The following is a 22,770-nucleotide window of genomic DNA, read 5'->3' as shown; positions in this document are numbered from 1 at the left end:
GATCACTCTTCTTCCCAGACAGGAAACGCAGCCACCTCTTATTTAGCCAGGATGCTGAAACAAGGAGGTGTGTGTGTGTGTGTGTGTGGGGGGGGGGTGAATGTAGAGGTGATCACATTAGGATCAAGAAACATACTCAACCACCTGGAATTTTCTTCTCTGAAGGTCAGAGAACCGACATTCTGTAAATGTTAATTTACTCAGAGTTTTGTCCTGGTCCTCTGTTGAGTCATATATTTTGCTGTTGATAATACCAATGCAGAAATATCTGGTCATGTGTTTGGTAAAATTTGTCTTTTTATAATTAGTTTAAAATTAGAGGTGCAGGCCAGATGTCTCAGGGGTAAAGATGCTTTTATCTCGGCCTGATGATCTGAGTTCAATCGCCAAGACTCACATGGTAGAATCTGAAAAGTTGTCTTCTGCTTGCTTTGGGGGGCATACAGCACACATACACCCCACACTTGGTGGTGGTTAGTATTTTTTAATTTGACACAAACCTAAATATACCTGGGAAGAGACTCTAGTTTGTAATCAATCCCAGACTTGCCTGTAGGCATGTCTGTGGAGCATTTTCTTTATGTGTAACTGATGTAGCAGGGTCAAGCCATGGTGGGTGGTTTCATATCTGGGCGGGAGTGGGGTGGGATAGACCAGACTATATAAGAAAAGTGTCTGATCTGGGTGGAAGTGGCACATGCTTTTAATTCCAGCACTTGGGAGGCAGAGCCAGAAGGATCTCTGTGAGTCTGAGACCAGCCTGGTCTACAGAGGGAGATCCAGGGCAGGCACCAAAGCTACACAGAGAAACCCTGTCTTGAAAAACAAAAACAAAAGTATCTGAGCAAGTCAGAAGGAACAATCCAGTAAGCAGCATTCATTTCTTGGTCTCTGCTTCTGTTCCTGCCTCCAGGTTCCTACTTTGGCTTTCCCTGATGATGGACTGTGACTTGTAACCCAAATGCTTTTCCTTTCCAGTTGTTTTTAGTCATGGAATTTATCACAGCCAAAGAAAACAAACTAAGACAGAAATTGGTACCAGATAATGGCTGTTAGTGTGGTGGATATGAGGGAGGATTGTAGAAGCATTTGGAACTTTGAACTGGCAAGTCCTTGAGTGCCTGGAGCTTAATGGGCTATTCTGTTGTAGCTTGGAAGGTAAGAATGCTGAGAGAAGTCCAGATAATGCAGTCCTGACTTACAAAGCTTCAGAGGGAAGCAAGGACTCTTTGGAGGCTATTTGTGTGATATTTTCTATTAAACTGATGAAAAATGAAACCTGTCATCCACTGTGATAATAGTTGCTGGTCAGCTAGTACTAAAGAATCAACTTTGATTAATAAGAGACTAGCATCATCAAGGTAAAATCTGCTGGGAAGTATTTCCCCTACTGGGTTAGCACGTAGAAACTGTGGTCTAGAGGGACCCAAGGTCATATCTGTGGAAGCAGAACTTGACAATGCTGAACAGTCTACTATGTGGTATTGGTTTTGAAGTCATGAAGGGGTCATTGGATAGCAGTTAAGGCTTGATACTTTTTATTTTTAATTTTATAATTTGATTTAATTTTACATATCAGCCACATATTCCCCTGTCTTCCCCCCCCCCCCCCGCCCTCTCTCCAACCCACCCACCATTCCCATCTCCTCCAGGGCAAGGACTCCCCTGGAGAGTCAGCTCAACCTGGTAGATTCAGTCCAGGCAGGTCCAGTTCCCTTCTCCCAGGCTGAGCCAAGTGTCCCTGCATGAGCCCCAGGTTCCAAACAGCCAGCTCATGCACTAAGGACAGGTCCCGTTCCCACTGCCTGGGTGACTCCCAAACAGTTCAAGCTAATCAACTGTCTCACTTATTCAGAGGGCCTGATCCAGTTGGGGGATCCTCAGCCATTGGTTCATAGTTCATGTGTTTCCATTCGTTTGGCTATTTGTCCCTGTGCTTTTTCTAATCTTGGTCTCAACAATTCTCGCTCATACAGTCTCTCCTCTTTCTCGCCAATCGGATTCCTGGAGCTCCACCTGGGGCCTGGCCATGGATCTCTGCATCATCTTCTTTCAGTCATTGGATGAGATTTCTAGCATGACAGTTAGGGTGTTTGGCCATCCTATCACCAGAATAGGTCAGTTCGGGCTTTCTTTTGACCATTGCCAGTAGTCTATTGTGGAGGTATCTTTGTGAATTTCTGGGGACCTCTCTAGCTCTTTGCTTCTTCCTATTCCCATGCAGTCTTCATTCATCATGGTCTCTTTTTCCTTGTTCTCCCTCTCTGTTCCTGATCCGGCTGGGATATCCTGCTCCCCTAAGCTCTCTTTCCCTCGACACTTGCCCTTCATTACCCCCCTTCACATCCAGGTTGTTCATGTAGATCTCATCCATTTCTCTGTCATTGGGTGATCCCTGTGTCTTTCTTAGGGTCCTGTTTCTAGACTGCTACTCACAACTCCAGGGAGTCTACCTAGAAAAAAAGGCTTGATACTTTAAGGGGCCAGGAAGAGCCATTGGTGAAGGTGCTGCAGAGTAGACCCAGGTTATTGGAGATTCCAGGACTGGGATGATGGAGGTCAGCAGTACAGTTAGCCTGAGCATACAAGACAAACTGTATGTCTGTTGACAATGGAAAAACCAGAGAACTGGAGCTGCCCAGGTACATTAGATCTCAGAAATTCATGAGTCCTAGATGTCAGACAATGAGCTGCAAGATTGGGAGCTACATGTTGGATTTGCTTGGCTTAAATGTGATTGTTTTTATGCATCTATTCTTCCCTTTTGGAGTAAGAAAATCTTAACTTGTTTTGGTTTTTATATGAATCCATAATTAAATGACTTTGCAATTTTAGAGACATTTAACTTTCATACTGGGCTTTTTTAATGTGCTGTATTAATATTATGATACTGACAGCCATTTTGGACACAAACAAGAATGGGATAGTTATGATTTAACAGTGATCTGTTTGTGTGTCAAAATTAGCAAGGGGTGGATTGTATTGTTTAGTTTTTGCCAATTTGATACAAACTTAGACTTGACTGGGAAGAGAAATGGCCTGTGGACATGTCTTGGGGTGCGGTGGCATTTTCTTTCTTGCTATAATTTCTTGCTTGCTCACTTGATTGTTATAGTAGAAGAAACCAATTCACTTTGGATGCTTCCAACTCTTTACAGATGTGCCTAGGATGTGTATTAAAAGCAGCTGAAAAAGTAAGGGAGGAACCAGTCCATAAACTAAGACCTTACACAGTCTCTGCTTCAGTTCCTGGTTTGATTTCCCTTCAGGATGGAACATAACCTGTAAGCCAAATAAGCCCCTCCCACCTCCCCAGTGTTGGATAGTCTTTTTTTTTTTTTTTTCAACTTGACACATGCTAAAGTCATGTAAAAAGAAGTAAGCTAATTTGAGAAAATGCCACCAGATTGATCTGTGGGCAAGGCAGTGAGAACTACTTTTTTTCAACATTGCTTGGCTCAAGGAGAATTGGGATTATTACATGGTTTACTACATCAGAAGTTTTGTCCCAAGTGCCTTGAAATATTTTTCTCCTTTGCTTGAGTACTGCCGAATGTTTTTGACCACCACAACAGTTCTTTGCTCTCCGGTTTTCACCCTTAAACCTTGGCTGTGTGGTGGATATAATCATCTCAAATGCACATAATAGAAAAGATCATAGTCTCTCATTTCAGGGCCTGTCTCTGTCACAATCAGACCACTAGACAAAGTCAACCACAGAGGAGAAGAGCTACAAGAAGTTCTCACTTCTCAGGAGAGTGGGGAACAAATCTGTTAGATTTGAAGCACTTAAACTTGCAGTCATTCATGTTTCCAAAGACTTTTCCTTGTCACAGAAAATGTAATTATGTGGTTAAAAATAAAATTATTTGAGAATCTGATACCTTTTCCAATTAAAATAGTGGTAAATTATACCTAACTTGAACTTTAAATTTTAGGTGTATGGGTGTTTTGCCTACATGAATGTCTGTGCATCACCTGTGTGCCCAGTGGGGCCAAAGCCCAGGAGAGGGTGTTAGATCCCCTTTAACTGGTGTTACAGATGGTGGTGAGCCTCCATGTGGGTGTTAAGAAAAGAACCTAGTTCCTCTGGAAGAGTACCCGTGCCTTTGACTGCTGAACATCTCCTCAGTCCCTATGATGAGCATATTTTGAATCCATACATACAAAAAATATGACAGCAAAAAACATAGAACTCATGGACAATGAAGATAATGTTAATTTGTTATCACAAGAATTATATTTCTTATAGGAATGTATTCTAAAACTTGAATGTGAATGAATAATTCTACCTTATCAAGTCAAGAAACAGTGCAAATGTATTGGATTATTTACGAAAAGAAAATTTGTTGTACATTTGAAATTTCATTTTAAGGTAGGATATTTGTTTCTGTTTTTCAGAGCCTTGTGTTTTTCTCAGAAAATAATCTCCTCTAATAGGTTTTGTTAATGACAATTCATATTAAAAACCTAGGCTTTCATTATTGTTTCAAGCTCCTTTACTTTCTCCATTTTCAGTCCAAGAATTTTTGGTATATGGTAAACTTCATTCCATTTCAGTGTGATTCTTTATAGTTTGGTAAGTCTAGAGCTGCGTCCACCACAACTTAAGTACCGAACAGAGCAGCTGGCTTTAGTACCTTCGCCCCATTTCTTCCATGTACCTTTTAGTAGTCCTTCCTGATTCTTAGTCCCAGGTGACCACTGATCTATGTTCAATGCCTGCAAGTTTTGCTTTTCTAATGGGGTAGGTAGCCTTTGCAATCCGGGCTTTTCATTTGGTGCAGTGTGTCTGAGGGACATCTGTGTGGTTTTGCCAGAATCTACTTGCATTTTTTCCCCTTTATAATTCCTTAGGGTTTTGAATTCTCAGTTTTCATCCAGATATGGTTGTGTGTGTGTGTGTGTGTGTGTGTGTGTGTGTTATTCAGCATTTTCTTGTTGTTTCCTATTAAACAATATCTATGATTAATATTAGAGTTGTGTCAAAGTTCTTCCCAGTCCCAGCTCTATCACTTGTCTCTCCTTGCTTTCATTAAAAAAAAAAAAAATGTTCTTTGTTACCATGAGTACTTATTTTTTATACCTTGACAGCCCTTGGCATCTTTTGTTTGATTGAAATAGATGAAGTCTATTCATGTAATTATTTTTTCCAAAAGAAAGAGATTCATTATCAACTATTTAATAATACGCATTTGTTTATTCATCTCTCAATCAGTGGGCATATTTCATTTCAACCACATATACACTCATGGAAAGATTAGTAAGAAGAATACAAGAATCCTAGTGTAGAAAGGGATCTTTGAAATAACAAAATTAAATTAATTCTCTAATCCCTATTCCAAGCCTAATAGAAATGTAGCTTGGAGATTGTTATCTGAGAGTGTCTGTCAAATTGTCTGTGGGCGGCAATATATACAAAGAGGGAATGCCCAGGGAGGCTTTTAAGTACAAATTGTGAGTTTGAAGGTGTTGTAGAATATTATTTTAAGATATATTACATTTGTTTATGCTGTGGAATAGTTTTTCAATGATGCAAAGATTTGTTGCATTTGTTTAACTCCATGGCTTGCTGTGTAGCTGGGTGGCTGGCCTCTGATGTCCTCCTCTCCTTCTCTCTCTCCCTGATTCTCTCTTCCCAGATTTCTCTTCCTATTTATTCTCTCTGCATGCCAGCCCCTCTTATCCTTTCTCCTACTTAGCTACTGGCCATTCAGCTATTTATTAGAGCAATCAGGTGTTTAGACAGGCAAAGGAACGCAGCTCCACAGAGTTAAACAAATGCAACATAAAAGGATGCAGCACATCTTTGCATCACTAAACAAATGTTCCACAGCATAAACAAATGTAACACATCTTAAACTAATATTCTACAACAGAAGGGGAGAGGTTGAAATGGAAATGAACCCAGTGAACCAAGATAGGAATGGACAGGGACAGTGTGGGGATGTGCCTGGTGTGTTTGATCTGTGTGGTAAGTTGAGTAATGGCGTCTGAATACAAAGGAGGAAGTGACCTTATGTAGGCTTCGAGAATGGCTTTTAAGCACTTCTACAAACAAACAAACAAACAAACAAACTGTGCTGACATTATGTCCAATCATCCAAGATGGTTTGGTTCTTGTAAAGTTCTTCGTCACCTTGGATGGAATCAGTTGTGGTCAATCAATTAGCCCTCACTTTGTCCTTGTGCCTTCAATTTACACAGCATATTCCATAATACAACATATTGTAAATTTGGAGTTGTATTTCAAAGTATTTTTTCTTCCTTCCTTGGTTTAATGAAGTCAGTTTTCTTAAGCATTCTCTATGTACAAAAAAATAATATTTGCTGAAGTTTCCTTTTAACATATATTAAGGGTTGAATAGTACACAGTAAGTGTGTCTGCCCAATATCTGTTAGCAAACTAATTTCATTTGTTAACATTCCTGTCATTTATTTTATATAAATTTCAGTTAGTATAGAATGTGAATCATTTGTTTTTATATGTGACTTATATCTTGGTAAAATTTGTGACTCTTTAAATCTGTTTTACACTCTGTCAAGTGTTCTAAGTAATTTTGATTATTTTTTTCTGTGTCAGAAATTGTGCCACCAATATCCATTATTAATTTATTATGTATTTCATTGAATTATTTTTTGAAACATTAGCCAGAAAGTACCTAAGAATAAGCCCTGTGGTTCTGACTAATGTTGCACACTTGAGGAGTTTCTTCACAGAGATGAAACTCCAATTTAGGAAAGCTAATGGTGATAAGCAACGATAAGCAATCCTGGCCATTGTTCCAGAAGGCATCTCCTCTCTGATCCTAGGCTTCTTGTTTCAATAGCCATGAGCAATTAATACAGATGGAAAGAAGCAGAGTGCTTCTGCTTGCAAAATGTGCAGAAATAGGAGAGATCCGTCGAAAGTATCTTTTTCTCCCAGATGTCGAGAAAATTTCCAAAGTTAAACAAATAGTAAATGGCCTAAAGTCCGAGTTATCCAGCAGAGAATTTCCCCATATTTTCTTGGTTCAGATACTCTGCAGCTAAGGCATTTCTCTGATCCACTCACCTAGTAACAATGGCAGTAACAGAAGCAAGTTTGGGCACAGCTTGTTTTAAACAAATCTATGCCAGATTTGTTTCATTCATTCATTCATTTTCATTCATCCCAAACCATCTGTTTAATAGCCTGTTTTAGAATTTTGTGTGGATAGTGCTGAGCTCACTGATCTTTATATTCTACGATATTATTATCTTAAACAACAAAAAAACATAAAACAAAACAAAACAACAACAACAACAAAAAAAAAAACAAACCAAAAAACCAGTTTGGTCCCTAAGTGTACTGTGTCTGTTCTCCTGTTTGTGATTTTGAGATTATTAACTGTGGTTCTGTGGTAATACTTACAGGCTTTCTAACAAATGTATTGCAACTTTGATCCTGTGGTTCTATACACTTGCATTTAAAGTGACATCTTTTCTTGACTTTTGATTTTCTTATTAATTATACCTGAGTCTTTATTCCATCTTCACATCTTTCTCTAGTTTAAAAGGTTAAAAATATTCAGGATTCAGAGGTTTCTTTTTGGCACTTGATGATAATCTACATTATCACCAAATACAAGGCTTAGTTCTACCTTAATATTTTTCCCACACCTAAATAGATAATGATATGCCCATAGAAATGTTTTTGTGGTTTTTTTCCAGTCTGTTCAGAGCATGTATTACAACTTTGAGTCATGTTTCTATGCTATTTCTTGCCACATGAGTCACTTCTGAGATGGAGTACTCCCAAAGTAAGCCTAGTCATTCTTGGTGTATTTTCTCATATACTTTTTCACTGGTTACTTTTTAGTGCTAAAGGATCATAACTTTACTTTAAATAATGCACAATTTTAATAAATGAAATAGCAAAGCTACTCTTGATTTTAATGTTTTATACCAAGTTATTGTACGTAGCAGGGGTCAGCATAATGTCTTTGTAAAGGGCTAGATGGTATAGACAATATGAACCTGCTATCTCTGTTGAAATTATTTATTGTACAAAATATAGGTAGGTATGAATGATATTAAAATGTATGAGTGTGGTTGTGTCCCAGTAAGTTTTATTTATGGAAATTTTAATTTTACTGTTAGATCAAATTTATATCTCATAAAATATGAAAATCCCATGTTTTTTATTCAACTGTGTAAAACCCATTCTTATCTTACAGAATATTCAAAATCATGCAGTGATCCAGCTTAACACATGGACTATATTCTGCTAAAGACACACAAAAATATAGTTATACAGTAAATATAGTCTATTCCTAAAACCCACAACACATTTCAATTTACTTGCTTGAAATTAAAAGCTTAAAATAATCATGGATATCTAAGAATTTTGTCATAAACTCTTTCATAAAATATTTCTTTTTCAATGCAGTTAAGTCTGAAGTAAGTAGTTTTTACATACTCTATAGAGAGAAGTTGTCAGCTAGTCAGTAGTTTTAGATGATCTATTTTAGGCACAGTTAATATCACAGTATATACTGTGATAATAACATACAACTTGTTGAGTCATAGAGTTTTAGATAATGGATCAAGAGGAATATATTACCATTCTATCACAGATTGGTGCACCACAAAACATCAGGAGTATCATCAGGTAGGTAGAAGTGTTAGGAAGCATCACATCAAGTCCCAGAAATGCTCACATACTTACTTGTAAGTTGGAACTTCTGTAGGTTGTGGATACAGGAACCATGAGTGAAGCATGTGATTAGACTGAGCCATCTGAAAGCTGCTCTCACCAGGACAGCCACTTGATTACATTTGCTGCTGTGCCTTCAGCTAAGAAGGCTTTCTCCCTGTGTTTACTTATGTTGGCATTGTTTCTGCGTCCTGGTATTTCTTTATGCTGCAAAAATTGTTCTTATATTTGCTGTATATTTTGGAGATCATTCACTCAAGCTGGAGTTGATGGGGCACGATGAGACGAAAGGTCATAGGAGTAGGTGACTTTTCTTCTCTCTTCAGTAGCATTTCCCCAAGTAGTGGATGATGGAGTTCTCCTCCTCTTTTCTTCCTCCTCCTTTCCTCTTCCTTCTGTCTTTACTTTCCCACCTGCAACATTCCACACACACCTCACTTTAACAAGGAGTCCTAATATAGAAACAATTTGTCTCACTATCTTTAATGACAACAAGTTAAATATCACTTTTAAATTCTTACATATGTAGTATACACACATACACACATATACATGCACACACTGACACATATGTACCATTTGACATCTTAAATAAATTATGCCTTTGGCTTCCAGCTAGCTGCCTATTCACCCCCACTGTTTTACCGTTTGAATTCCTCTTATGTGAACTCCATTCTTTGTTGTATTAAGGCTTAGAAGACAATTTAATCCTGCAATATTGCAATTCTTTGTGAAATAAGTTAGGCCAGAGGTATATGAACTTTATTATTTTTTGAATATTTAAATTTTGATTCATTGACCTAGATGGTTGTCATTGTGTGGGATGAAATTTGTTTTATGATAGTATACATGATATTATATCAAAGTTTTAGTCAGAATGGGCTCTCAAAAGAGATTTTAAATAAAGCATTTATGGAAAAAAGTCAGACTAATCTGTTTTAGAGTTAAGAAAACAAGAAATGAAATATTTATGAGTCAAGGCTTGGCCGTATGAGAAAATACAGACACGGCTGTGGTTTCATTACATTACTTACAGTATTTGTGTGACCTAAAAAGCTCAAAGTGCAAACGACCTAATGCAGTCAGGTATGAGGGCTGCTGAGATATCTAATGAAATATGGTTCTCTTCCTCTTCCTCCTTGTCTTTTTTTTTTCTTTTTCTTTCTTTCTTTTTGTTTCGAAAATGTTACTAGCGGTTGAGGAAATACAGCTACTGGATGGGGAAGGTAATTCAAATTTAAGAAAGACTGAACTGAAAACTATTGATTTCATACATTTTTGTACATAGTCCTTACTCTACAAGTAGTTACATGCTTCCTTTCTCTTTTGAAATCACATTTTCTACCAAGAACAGTTAGTCACATGGAGCAGTTGTTAATTTATCTAAAATTTAAAATATAGTAGTAAAAGTTGAAATAAATTTAATGTGTTTTCTGATATGACCATGGTACCCTAATGCAAAACATCTGCCCTGACTAGTTTTGAGTCAACTTGACACAAGCTAACGCCATCAATTGAGAAGATGCCTCCACATGGGCAGGGCAAAGATCCCCTGCTTCATGCCTGAGGCAGGTGAAAGAGCTGACCCTGAGGTCATAAGAGCAGGGGAGCTGCTTCTGCCTTTCACCAGCTGCAGCCTTGGGGAAAGCAGGTCCTGCACTTTGCCTGGGCAGCACAGCAGAGCCAGCCCTATTGAAGTGTAGGTGGCCAAGCCTCAAAGTTGTGAGCATGGGAGAGCTGTCCCCACTTCTTGTCTGTCATGTGGTGGTGTCCCTTGCCCTCAAGGCATGCCACAAACAAGGGAGCTGACTCTCCCCTTTACCAGCTGCAGTACTCAGGAAAGAGGCCCTGCTCCTTGATTTTGTAGCACAGTAGAGCTGGCCTTGTTGGCAGAAGGGCAGGGGAGCTGGCCCTGAGTGTGTGAAGAGTGGGATAACTGCCCACACCACCCTAGTCTGCCGTGTGGCAGTGAGTGCTGGGAAAGATGCCCCCCCTCCCTTGCCTCTGCCACCTCTGGTGAGCAAGGGAGCTGACCTTCCCTCTTAGGAGCTGAAGCTCTTGGGAAAGTGAACCCTGCACCTCACCTGGGAAGCATAGCAGAGCTGATTGTATTGACCAGGGTCCAGGTGAACTGGCCCTGAGAGTGTGAGCATAGATCTGACCCTGAGGCTCATCTTCCATATGGTGGTATGTGTGTGTGTGTGGGGGGGGGAGATGCCTGCCCCCATTGCCCTGCGGCCTGTGGTAGATGGGAGAGCTGGACCTGAGGTCATAAGAGCAGGAGAGCCATCCCTGCCCATCATCAGCTGCAGCACTCTGGAGAGTGACCCTTTACACCTCACCTGGGCAACACAATAGAGCTGGTCCTGAAGGTGTAGGTGTGGGAGAGCCAACCATGAGGGCGTGAAAGCAGGACAACTGGCCCCATCCTTTGCTCACCCCTGCAAGGGGTGATGCTGGAGAACTCACCCTGATGGTGAAGAAAGGAGAGCTAGAAAGCTGACCATCCCTGAAACTACCACAGCCCAGAACCAGGGTTATGAGTTGGCCCCAACTATGATTTGCGGAGCACATGAAGAGGCAGTCCTTGGCCCCAACTATGATTTGCAGAGCACATGAAGAGGCAGTCCTGCCTTCCCAAAGCTGCAGGATCTCCTTGACACAGGGCAACAACAGAATATCCAAGAGGACTCCCAGTGAGAACCTAGCATTGATAGTGTAGCAGAAACCAGAGGCCTTGAACCAGACCAATGACTCTTTGCAAAGGAAACTTACACATACAATAAAAGGGTTTACTGCTGACTCACTAAGTCATACTACAGCTTCCACAATGAGATTTTTCCTTTTTTTTTCTCTTAAGTTTTATTTTATTTTGGGGAAAGGTTGTAAGGACAGAGGTCAGATATGAAGTGATGGGAAATGAATGGGATCAAGATGCATGATGTGAAAGACACAAAAAATAGATAGAAAGTTTAAAAAAGAAAAAGAAAATGCCTCCATAATATCAGGTTGTAGGCAAGTCTGTAAGGCATTTTCTTAATTAGTGATTGATGGAGGAGCTCCTAATCCATTGTGGGTGGTGCCATCCCTGTGCTGGTGGTCCTGGTTCTAAAAGAAAGCAGGCTGAGCATGCTAATAAGCAGCACTCCTTCATGCCCTCTGAATCAGCTCCTGCCTCCAGGTTCCTGCCCTGACTTCCTTTGGTGATGGACTAAGATGTGGATGTGTAAACTAAATAAACCCTTTCCTCCCTAAATTGCTTTTTGGTCATAGTGTTTCATCTTGTCAATAGAAACCCGAACTAAGACAACACCTACGTAAATTATGTCAAATCAAGCTAAATATATCATTAGCTGTAAGTATCAATCATCTTTTGTTGCTAGGTTATAAAAATATTTATTCAACCAAAAAGTTCTAATATAGTTGAACAGGATTATGTTTTCAAGCTTTTAAACATGATGCTATTGAGGAAACATCTTGGCTACAATATAAGTAAGTCAAAAATTTCACTGTGATATTTTTTGCTGTTCACAAGAATAATTTGGTGGAAACTTGTACAAGGCTGATTACCATGTCTGATCTGGATTTTCTGGTTTGAGTTTCTGTTCGACTGAGTAGGACAGAAACATGCAATTTCATGTAGAGAGAACAAATTGCATAAAGAAAAGGATATCACTGGAGTTCTTTAAGTAGGGCAGAGTTGGAAAAAAATATGAGAGAGACTGAGACAAAGATAGTTTTGTTGCTAGTGTGTTTAAAGGTGGGATGTACTTTGTGCCAGTTTCTGTGGAATATTCCCCTAGAACTAAAGTCAGTGATTTTTTTTAAGGTCTTTGTGTTCATGATTCTTACTGTACACATTATCACAGTGGTTTACTTAAAACCATATAAAAATAAAGTGAAAGTGTGAGATTTTTCTGAGGATTTCACTATTTTGAATAAAGAAGTTTGAAGTTTTAAAAGCTTTCTCAATTTGTTTGTATCAATAAGCTGTTTTGAATTGGGAATTCATTTTTTTCCTCCACTGGAAAGAATCATTATAAATGCCATTAACTTAGATTCAGAATTGATAGAAAATTATGTTCCAATAATAATAGGGTTCAAATTTAATTTACTTCCTTGAATTTTAAGTGCAGGAGTTGTAACCACCTGGTTGAGCTATCACTTTCTGAATACTCCCCATGTCCAGTCTAGCAAATCAAAACAAAGGATATGAAAACAAAATGATGCTCTTAACCTCTTCATTGATAAATTCAGATACCCACTCCAAGCTCTCACATGATCTGATGGTGAACATTTGACTAGAGATATTAGCTTCCCTATTTGTAAACATCTTACAGATAAAATGATTCTGAACAACATGGATTGTTGTATTAATTCTATAGGAAACCTTAAGGAAAATGTATTACATGCTTTTTGAAGACAAGGAAATAATTTAATGTTTCCCCACTGTTAAATGGCCAGCAATCTCCAGACCTCATATTTACCTCTTCCCCTAGTTCATGTTATGTCTTCTGGATATACCACACTGTTCCCTAGGAACTGCACATCTGAGTTTCTGAATGACTGTGGATGTTTTCCGTCTGGATGGCTTCTGTTGCTTCCCTTTTCTTGGTAGCATGATGAAAGCCTGGCTGGGCTACTTGTTAATAGAGATGTGGACCAGACAATACTGAGCCTGTAATCAGACAGATGGTGAGTAAATTCCAGGCATATCCTGACCATATTACCGTGGACATATTTTATTTCTGAACCTAAAATATAAATCTTTAAAATATATAAAGTATATATGAAAAAACATACTGTAGAACTTTCCTTCAAATCGAAAATCAGTGAGTGTCATGGATCCTGCACAGTAGCTGCAGTTGTAACTATGCATTTAAAATTCCCCTTTCAGCCTCCCCACCTTTCCTGTAAGATTGTTTTGATTTCCTATTTTAAAAAATAAATTTTCCTTTGTTGTGTATGTTTTTCATCTTACAAACTAGCGTGCTGAGCTTATGAGGCAACTCTTTATGTTAAAGAGGTTTCCTCATGACCCTGGGAGTGATGAGCACCTGGGAGCAAGGGAAACAGTTACCAGAAGCAGGGGTATCAAGTTCCTTGCTTTTTGCCCCTTTTGGTCAAGCAGTTCACTTATAAAGAACTGATCCAGTAATAATCTTTGGAGGAAAATATGATTTCATGGATATGCTCAGAAGTCAAATATTATCTCTGCCTGAACCAATATAGTCTTAGAAACTGGAAACATGAAACTTAAAAATTAATTTTGTGTTTTGTTTGTGGTATTTGCAAGTGATGTTACAATTGTTTATTCATGAAGTTCTCTGAAGCTATTAGATGTGGCAAAACTAGATGTTGCCCTATTTAACTTTAAGATTATCTCACTTTTGCAGCATTTTCTTTTAAGGATTTATCAAAAGCCTTCCACCTTGATTTGCTTCTAAATACAATCATTTTAGAGCAATCAATTAGTCATGGCAAAGTGAAGCATTTTTGGAGAAATATTTTCTGTAAAATAATTAACTAATAAACTAAAGAGTCTCTTCTTCTGAATATTGTTTTGCCTCCAGTTAGTGTTTTCCTTGCATTCCATTAGTGGGTTTAGACAGCATGGTTTCATGCCATTTATGTCCATGGTCATTTTTTTGTTGTTTTTAATTTCTGTTCTGTTCTGAAATCTTCCCAGTCTTGTAGCTGAGGTGGAAATTGTCTCTTGACTTTGTGTTATGCTTGGGAAGCCATTTTTTTTTTTTTTTTTGGTTCTGAAATGAAGTAATTTTTTTTCTTTAATAAATTAGGTAGCTGCTTCAGCTGCCATTAGAATCCACTCCCTTGTGTTCAGTAGTCTGGATCATTTTATCCTGTGATGTGAACTCTGTGCAGAGGAAGGTTCCGGACTGCAATACAATGTCCTGTGCATCCTGTTGTTGGTAGTTGGACTGAAAACATCAGGCATTTTCTTATCAATTTTAAGCAATAAGGAAGGATTTAGTAAGAACATTTAAAGAAGCCTCTATGCTCTTCCTTGCTCTGTAGTACCAAGAAAAGGCACGGGATAATATAATCAAAGAACAAAATTCCTTTTGCCATTTCTCTGGAAATAATTATTTGTTGAGAAGATATGTGTTCAGTGGAAGAAAGGTTTGGCAAGTAATACATATTCTGTAGCTCATTGGAGTTGTAAGCATATGTTAGTGATCCTACAATGAAAAGCACATGCTTAAAAGTGGTTACTGTGTGTGGGTAGTAGCTATTCTTATACCATATTGTAGCATGGGGAGGACTTCTCAATTGGGGATAATTGAATTTATGCCAATGCATGCATTTTGCATTTTTTTTCAAGATCTAGTCCAACCTTGCAGATACCAATTCAAAAAATGTTGGAACTTGGGATTCCACTGTGCTTGCTTAAATTTAATAGGTTGGTAATAATGAATGCTAGTTAATATTTAGCAACTAGTCAAAATAAATTGCTTAGTCACAGTCCAGGTCTACATTACCTGTTAAGAACGTTAGTAGATATTGTTCCTTGCTTAAAAAAATATCCATAGTTGTGCCACTGCTTTTACTGGATGAAAATATGGGTAAGTATGAAGCAGGTTGAATGTCCGGTGAGACATGTTAGTGCTTTAGTTCTGTTGTTACTGTCAGGAAAAGTTACTTTAGAGCTATTTCATTGGATCTCCCAAAGTGTCTCGATAAATTTGGACATGAACTTTTTTTTTTAATTTTAAAAACATGGAACGCTTCACAAATTTGCATGTCATCCTTGCTCAGGGGCCATGCTAATCTTCTCTGTATTGTTCCAATTTTAGTATATGTGCTGCTGAAGCGAGCACTGGACATGAATTTTCGCTTCATAGCCAGGCCTTATGTCTGAGTGCATATAGGTGTGTCCACTCCTTCTCCCATCCCAGGTCCCTCTCCTTTAAAAGCAGCCATTTAGATTTCTACTGTTTCAGCTGTTTGTAGTTGTTAATATTTTTTTCCCTTTTGGCAAGATACTGTGATTTTTGTATGTGTATATTTAGCCTAATATTCAACTTAAATATCACTCTTACAACTATTAAATGTAATGATTCTTAAAAGGAGAGTAAATCTATAAAATTATATAAAATGTAGATTATCTAAGAGTATTTACAAATTCAAGGCTTGACATAAGTCTGGGTAACATTTTTACATAGAAGTACGTTTTGCATCAACAATAATAAATGTATCCTTTAGTTTCCATTTTTATGACATACATTTCTTCATTTTTAAATTATTTTGCTAGTGAATTATAATTTGGTGACTATAATGATATTATTGGTAAATTAATTTCTAGATCCATAAATGCCTATATTAGTTTAGAATATTAGATTGGCTTGAGTCCTTTAATTTGCTAAATATAGGTCACATAGAATGATGAACTATATTTAAAAATATTTGTCTGCCCAAATTTTAAAAGAAAAATAGGACTTTATACTTAAAGCCTGAACAAAACTATAATCCAATCATGTACAAGAGAGTGCCTAAACTTTTGATATTTTACTTGATTGTGTGTGTGTGTGTGTGTGTGTGTATGTGTGTGTGAGAGAGAGAGAGAGAGAGAGAGAGAGAGAGAGAGAGAGAGAGAGAGAGAGAGAGAGACACTCTATATCTTTATCTTCACTCTTAGCTGTCCCTCAGTGGGAAACACACCAATGAGCCAATGAGCTCACAATTTTATTTTTGCCATGTAATTTGTTTGCTTCAGTAAAAGCAGGCCATTGCAAAGACTTAGTTCTGTTGTGTAACTGTTTGTTGGACTGATTTTAAACACTTAACAAATCTGTCTGTTCCTTTTTGTTAATTAAAGGTATATGTTAATTCCTGTGTGTCTTTGATGTCTTGTATTCTGTCCCATCTTCATAAACCTGTTCTAGTACTGTAAACCTCAAGTAGCAGCTCACTTTTCTGGATCATGGCTACAGTCATTGAATCAATACAGCATGTTAAAATGCAAAAAGGAAGTTTTAAATGTTCATATTTTTACCAGATTGAAAATTTTAAAGAAACTTTATATTGATTTTATAAAAAAAACAAATAGGTGAATCATCTTAAGTTTGTAACTTTAGGGAATTTCTGATTTATCTCTATTGAATGTGAAATGGTCCATGATGTATATGTTAACTTACAATCATATATATGGTCCAGCGGGCATTCAAACTAACTGTATTTCTTTTCTTATGGCTTATTTTGATCTGGCAATTTTCAAAACTTATCTTAAAATAATGTGTATGTTTTGTTGTTAAATGATTATAAAAAACCTCTCAGACCTTTTATTCTCTTGATTTTATTCGAATGGAAATCTCATATTTTAGGATAGAGATCTTTTATTTTCATGAGAGCTTTAAGAATTTGGGATTTGAGCATGTGCTGTGGCATATGGTGCATTTTCTGTCCTATTTTGTATACCAGCCCATTAAGAAGAGAAAGTGAAGTAAGTGATCTAAAAATAACTCTGCTGTTGGCCTAATTTAACAACAACATAAAAAAGTCCTCTGTGCATAAGTAAAGTTCCACATTTGCCTCCCTCCTGGAAAGTCTCCGAAGCATTTTGCTACTTCTGCACAGAATAACACCTCATTTGGCATCCCTGCAGTCAGAAAGACCATTTGGACTTGATTTTTCTTTTAATAGTATTCTGTGCTAGCCCTAATCAGTACAACTTCTTCAGTCCAGATAAACCCACCTAACTGAGGATTGCACATAGGCCCACTCTTTTTTCTAATAGATATTTATTTTCACACACACACACACACACACACACACACACACACACACACGCACACCAACTTGGTGTGAGATTGAAATGACGATTTAAAAAAAAAATGCTACAAAAATAACACTAATCACAAAAGGTTTAGCCACAATTCAGAGTTCTGCATTATAATCATTTTGCCTGTTAAATTCACCATGCAGTCTTCATGGAGCACTATGAAAATGGTAACAATCTGTATGTTTCTTAGAGTTTATCTTTTCTCAGGCAGTGGTTAACACTGATTGCTTTGCAGACTGTTGATGTCCGCAGTACTTGCTGACATTGTTCTCCTGCCCCTCAGAGGCATGGGCATATCAACCAGACAAAACTGATTCTTTCTTTAAGTTTAAGGCTTTGGACATTTTGGACATTTTGTATGATAATCCATTCAATATTGATTACAGACCCGAAGTGCCTCCAGAGCCTTACTGGGAGACATCAATAGTGAATGATGCATTTCTTTCTGGTGGGGGAACTGCTCACCCTGATGTGTTTAGAGGCTTTTGCACTTATATTCAAAGGAATTTTTATTCCTTCCATAAGAGCTTTAAGAATTTAGTAGTGAGCATTTGCTGTGGCATATGGTGTATTTTAAATTTTAAAATACTTTTGAATCCTACATAAGCATTCATTCTCTGATATGTTGACTAGTATGATCTTAGAACACTTGTAAAAATACTTCAGGCTCCAAAAGATAAAGTATGGAGCAAAATAAGAAAGAAATTTTGTTAAGGAATAACATAACACAAGTATTGGAATGGTATTGGCCGTAAGTAACAGCCTTGGAAGGCAACTACCATGGTAGGCTGCTGTATTGATGGCTTTGCTATGTACCCCACTTTCCCAGATCTACATTCTTGTTGAAGTCCCTACCTACAGTGACTCTGGTTTAGGAATGTGAATTGTTTTGTTCAGTGGGCTGTAAGTGAATATGATACAAGTAGGGGCATAATAAGTTCTTGCACATTGCATTTTCCCTTCTTGGAATGCTGTTGTCACCATTTGAAGAAGTCTAGTATAGTCTCCTTGAAGAAGAAAGACAACTTAGCCCTGAAGTCCAGGAGAGCACTGTCCACAGCTAACTTTAAAGGTGAATGCAGTTGCCTGAGTGAGCACATGCCAGATGAGCACAAAACGCTAAGAAATCCCCCCCTCTCTGTAAACACACACACACTCACACACACACACACACACACACACACACACACACACACACACACACAATTTGTTTTAAGTCACCAAATTTTAGGCATTCAATAATGAACTTACCTAGTCATAGAAACTCAGTTTTATGTTTTCTCTATCTTGCTTTAGTAGAAGTTACTTTGGTAACATTTCTTCAAGATTTACCATCTATAAAACATTGCATCTGATTTGCTTACAGTTTAGACATAACAGTTAATATTGTTCATTTGGTTTCTCAAGGAGGGATGGATATCAGAGTGAGGGTAGCATTCATAGTGATCTAAGAGAATCATACTTGGTATGTTCTAGGTGAGCTGTTATTCTTCACTGGTCCATGTGATGACTATCTTCATGGGATTGACTCAGCTTATCACAGGAGAAATTTTGGATTACAGATTCATATAGTCAAACAGTGTTCTGGAACACATATAGATTCAAGCAGATGTTGTGATCTGCTTAGATGGACTGCTGTTAGCTTCAGGCAGAAGTTGTTACAATCCTAGGAAAAAGGACAGAGAACAGAGGTAGTCACTAATTCAGTCTCTATAAGACTTCATAGACATGTCAGGATTATGCTTCTTAGCTGAGGCTTTATATTCAAAAGCCTACCACAAATGTGATCGGTAAATGTTTTGCCTACTACATTAATGGTACTTTGTAAATGAAGTCAGAACACCAAACAGTGAAGTAATCACAGATTGAAACTATCAGGTGCAGTTAACGGTGAGTTAGTGACCTAGGGAGTTAGACAGCTAGCATTATCATAAGTAAGAACGACCGAGTGAACCTGAAAGTGATCCTACTAATGTCTTACACCTGATATTGCTAAGATGAGTACCACACAGCCAGAGGATATAGTAGCCAGTGTCTGGAGAAGCAAAATAGGAAGGTTACTGTACAACTAGGAAAAGTATGTGAAGAAACACCATGACAATCCTCTGGATATTTCCTAATGTAGTTGTGGGGCATTTGGAGGAACTGAAGGTCCTTATTGGTACATGCAGATTAACCAGTCTCATTGCTACTAATTTGACTGCTTTGATTCCCTAGATTGCTGTGTCCCAAAAGTGTGTATTCAATTAATCAACTTAGATCATCCTAAACCGAAAGAGTACTGAAAACAAAATATTATAGGACATTTTGATTAACTCTAGATCCTTCCTTAGGTGTATTATATAATTTTAGATATTGATTAATCTGTCAGAGGCAGACTTATAAACGGAGTAAGAATAATAAGCCACGGAAACAGCTCCTGGAGTAACCAGAATTAATACCTTAGGAGATAGCATCATCTCCCTAGTTATCTGATGACTGGTATTGTTCAAGATTGATTAAGTTGAAAGGCTGACAAAGCAGGAACTAACAAAGATCCAAAATGAAATGGTGTTAAGACATCAAAGAGGGTACTGGACTTAATAATACAACTCTACATTGAAGAAAGGAAATAAAGAACTGGGACTTGGGGGGAGGGGGTTTCTTAGTTAGTAAAAATATCTACTGTATAAGGATGAGGACCTGAATTTAAACCCCCAACAAACAAGCCAACTGTGGCAGCATGTACCAGTAATCCCTGTGCAGGAGATATGAGACAGGAGGATCCCTGGAGCCAATTGGTAAATTCCAGGCTTAGTAAGAGACCCTGCCTGAGGAATATAGAGTGACTGAGGAAGTCAAGTGACATCATAATTGGTTTTGATGTACATATCATCATTTGTACTAGCACATATAAGAACACATACACACAGATGCACACACAAAGAAAAGAAACAGAACTTGTAAAATCCTATGCAGAATGACTACATTAGAAATTAGTTATACTGGCAAGGATTTCTGTATCTTTAAAGCAGCAACATAAAAACCCAAGATTGTTTTGGGTACAGTTGATTTCCTCAGAAGTAAGAGTTATGAATTTCCAAAAATATTCTGAGAAGGAATATGAGGGCAGGATGAAACCTCCTGTGCTACATTAATGTGGTTTTTATGAATGTCCTGTTTCATCCTCCAGATTTGAGAGGACAATAAAAAGGAAATAGGAAGGAAGAGGAGCTCTCCTGAGAAAATGAATGCCATTTTTTAGATTTAATATTGAAGAAAGCATCTCATATTGGCAGATACCTCATACCTGGGAGCACTGAGTAATGTGACAGGTTATATCCTTGGCCATATTCTAGCAACAGATGTTCTCAAGTTGATCTTGTATCTGTTTTTGTGAAGTCCAAAGGCACACCATCAAATCCCAGTTTGATATGCTTAATAATGACAGAGGCTGAGGCATAGAGTACTCATCTTTGTCCCAGTGACTAATTTGATCTGATTAGTTCCCACAGCCTCGGTTTTATCTTTTGAAACAATGTCTGCAACTTCTGTCTATAATGTCTTCTTTCTCTGTACTGTCTGCATATGAATTACTTCCTGCAGTGCCCAGTGTCCATCTCTTCCTGGATCTGCTTTCTTCTTGGAGTTTCTTGTTTGGGAGTAATATGTCGCTTTTTCCTAAGGTCAATTTTTGTTTTTCTAGCTCCAGGTTTCTGTACAGTCACGGATGTTCAGCTCCCAGGACGATGCTAAAGGCAGAGGTTGATGGATTTGAGGATCTGTTTGTTTGCAGCTATTGAAGCTATGTTCTAAATTTTTGCATCCCTGAATGAAAAGAGCAACTACAAAAAGAAGTTTGCACACATGGAATAACTAAAACAAACAACAGTCAATAAAAGTCTATTTTTAAATCAGGTGAAAATGTGAACATTTGTAAAGCAAAGAAAAAATTTTTAAAAAATGTTCCTTTTGTTTGTTTTCTTCTTAATCGTCAAATACTATCAATTTAACTTCCTGATAGTTACCTCAGTCTATCTAGTTGTCTCCATCTCCACAATCACAGACACATTCTCAGGTCTCTAAGCTCTTGCTTGTCCTGCTGAAGTAGCTCACTAAAGTACATCTCCAAGCGTGTGCTTGCTCAGTGGCTTTGCCTATTTTATGTCTTTTTATTGTTTGATGTGTGTGTGTGTGTGTGTGTGTGTGTGTGTGTGTGTGTGTGTGAGAGAGAGAGAGAGAGAGAGAGAGAGAGAGAGAGAGAGAGAGAGAGAAAGAGAGAGAGGTGTATGTGTCTGTGTGTTTGCTATTTCAGTGTCTACTACAATGCACACATGCCAAGGCTGCATTGTGCATGTGTGCGGAATGAATGAATGACTAAAGGATGTGTTAATGCCTGGCTAGGATGTTCTCTAACATTGCAGCTAGGGTGATGTTCATACAACATTGATTTGCAGTCATCCCCCTGGTTATAATGGCTCTCATTTCTGATAGGGACAAGCCTAGACTCTTGACATTCTCCCTTTCTTTGTATACTACCTCCCTTCCCTACCTATCCAATTTTGTTTTCTTTTTTCATACATACTCAAGGCCAATTTGTGCTTTACAAATATTCTCAGATATGTGGTCTTCCACTGGAGCATGTTCAAATACTAAGGGTTACACTCTTAGAGAAAACTGTTTCTTTATATCCCAGCAGCTAGGAATTATATTCACTCATGGCTAGATGTGAAAACAAGATATTTTAACATGACCTTCAAAGTTGAATAGCACATGGCCCTTTTCTTCTCTTCCTTGCTTCATCTTCAGCATGCCAGGGTGTTTATTTACCCAAACAGTGACCTTTGTTTTGACTCACAGGCTGCATAGCGGCTTTTTCTTAGCTCTTTATGGAGAGTATACAGTCTTTCCACTCTGCTCCTCTACTCTTATTTGTGTTAGTTTATACATGTCTTCCACTTGAACATCTCCCATGACCAAACCACATCTACCCTGTGAACTCCAATAACCTCTGATTTTTATCCTACTTAATGATCACAGTGACATGTTTCATCACAATTGATTAATTTTGTCTGCTTCCATGCTTTAGCTAAAGTCACAGCTTCCCAAAGGGTGGGGTATTTTTTACCCTTTGAGTTTGGACAAAGCACCTAGCATATCATATCGCCTGTCATATTTGTATATGACAGGAATTAAGTAAGTGTTTATTGAATAAAAGGCTATATTAGGAAATGAATTATCCAGTAATACTCTGCCTTTTGCAAGAGTAAGTTTTAAGATGACTTCAGTGAAGACAACACTTCTAAAT

General features: G+C 37.9%; 1 protein-coding gene and 1 non-coding gene across 4 annotated transcripts in view; one reads left to right on the top strand and one right to left on the bottom strand.

Annotated features, from left to right (window-relative positions):
- Positions 1-22,770, top strand: part of Foxp2 (forkhead box P2) — a 545,581-nt gene that overhangs the window by 9,419 nt on the left and 513,392 nt on the right. The gene's annotated exons all lie outside the window — the stretch shown is intronic.
- On the bottom strand, positions 15,416-15,522 carry LOC114694754. The gene has a single exon (XR_003734748.1). It is a non-coding gene; the product is annotated as a U6 spliceosomal RNA (small nuclear RNA).

This window comes from Peromyscus leucopus, chromosome 3 (genome assembly GCF_004664715.2).
Source record: "Peromyscus leucopus breed LL Stock chromosome 3, UCI_PerLeu_2.1, whole genome shotgun sequence".
Lineage (NCBI taxonomy): Eukaryota > Metazoa > Chordata > Mammalia > Rodentia > Cricetidae > Peromyscus > Peromyscus leucopus.
Note: the sequence above shows the minus strand (reverse complement) of the source record. Positions and strands in the feature narration are given on the sequence as shown.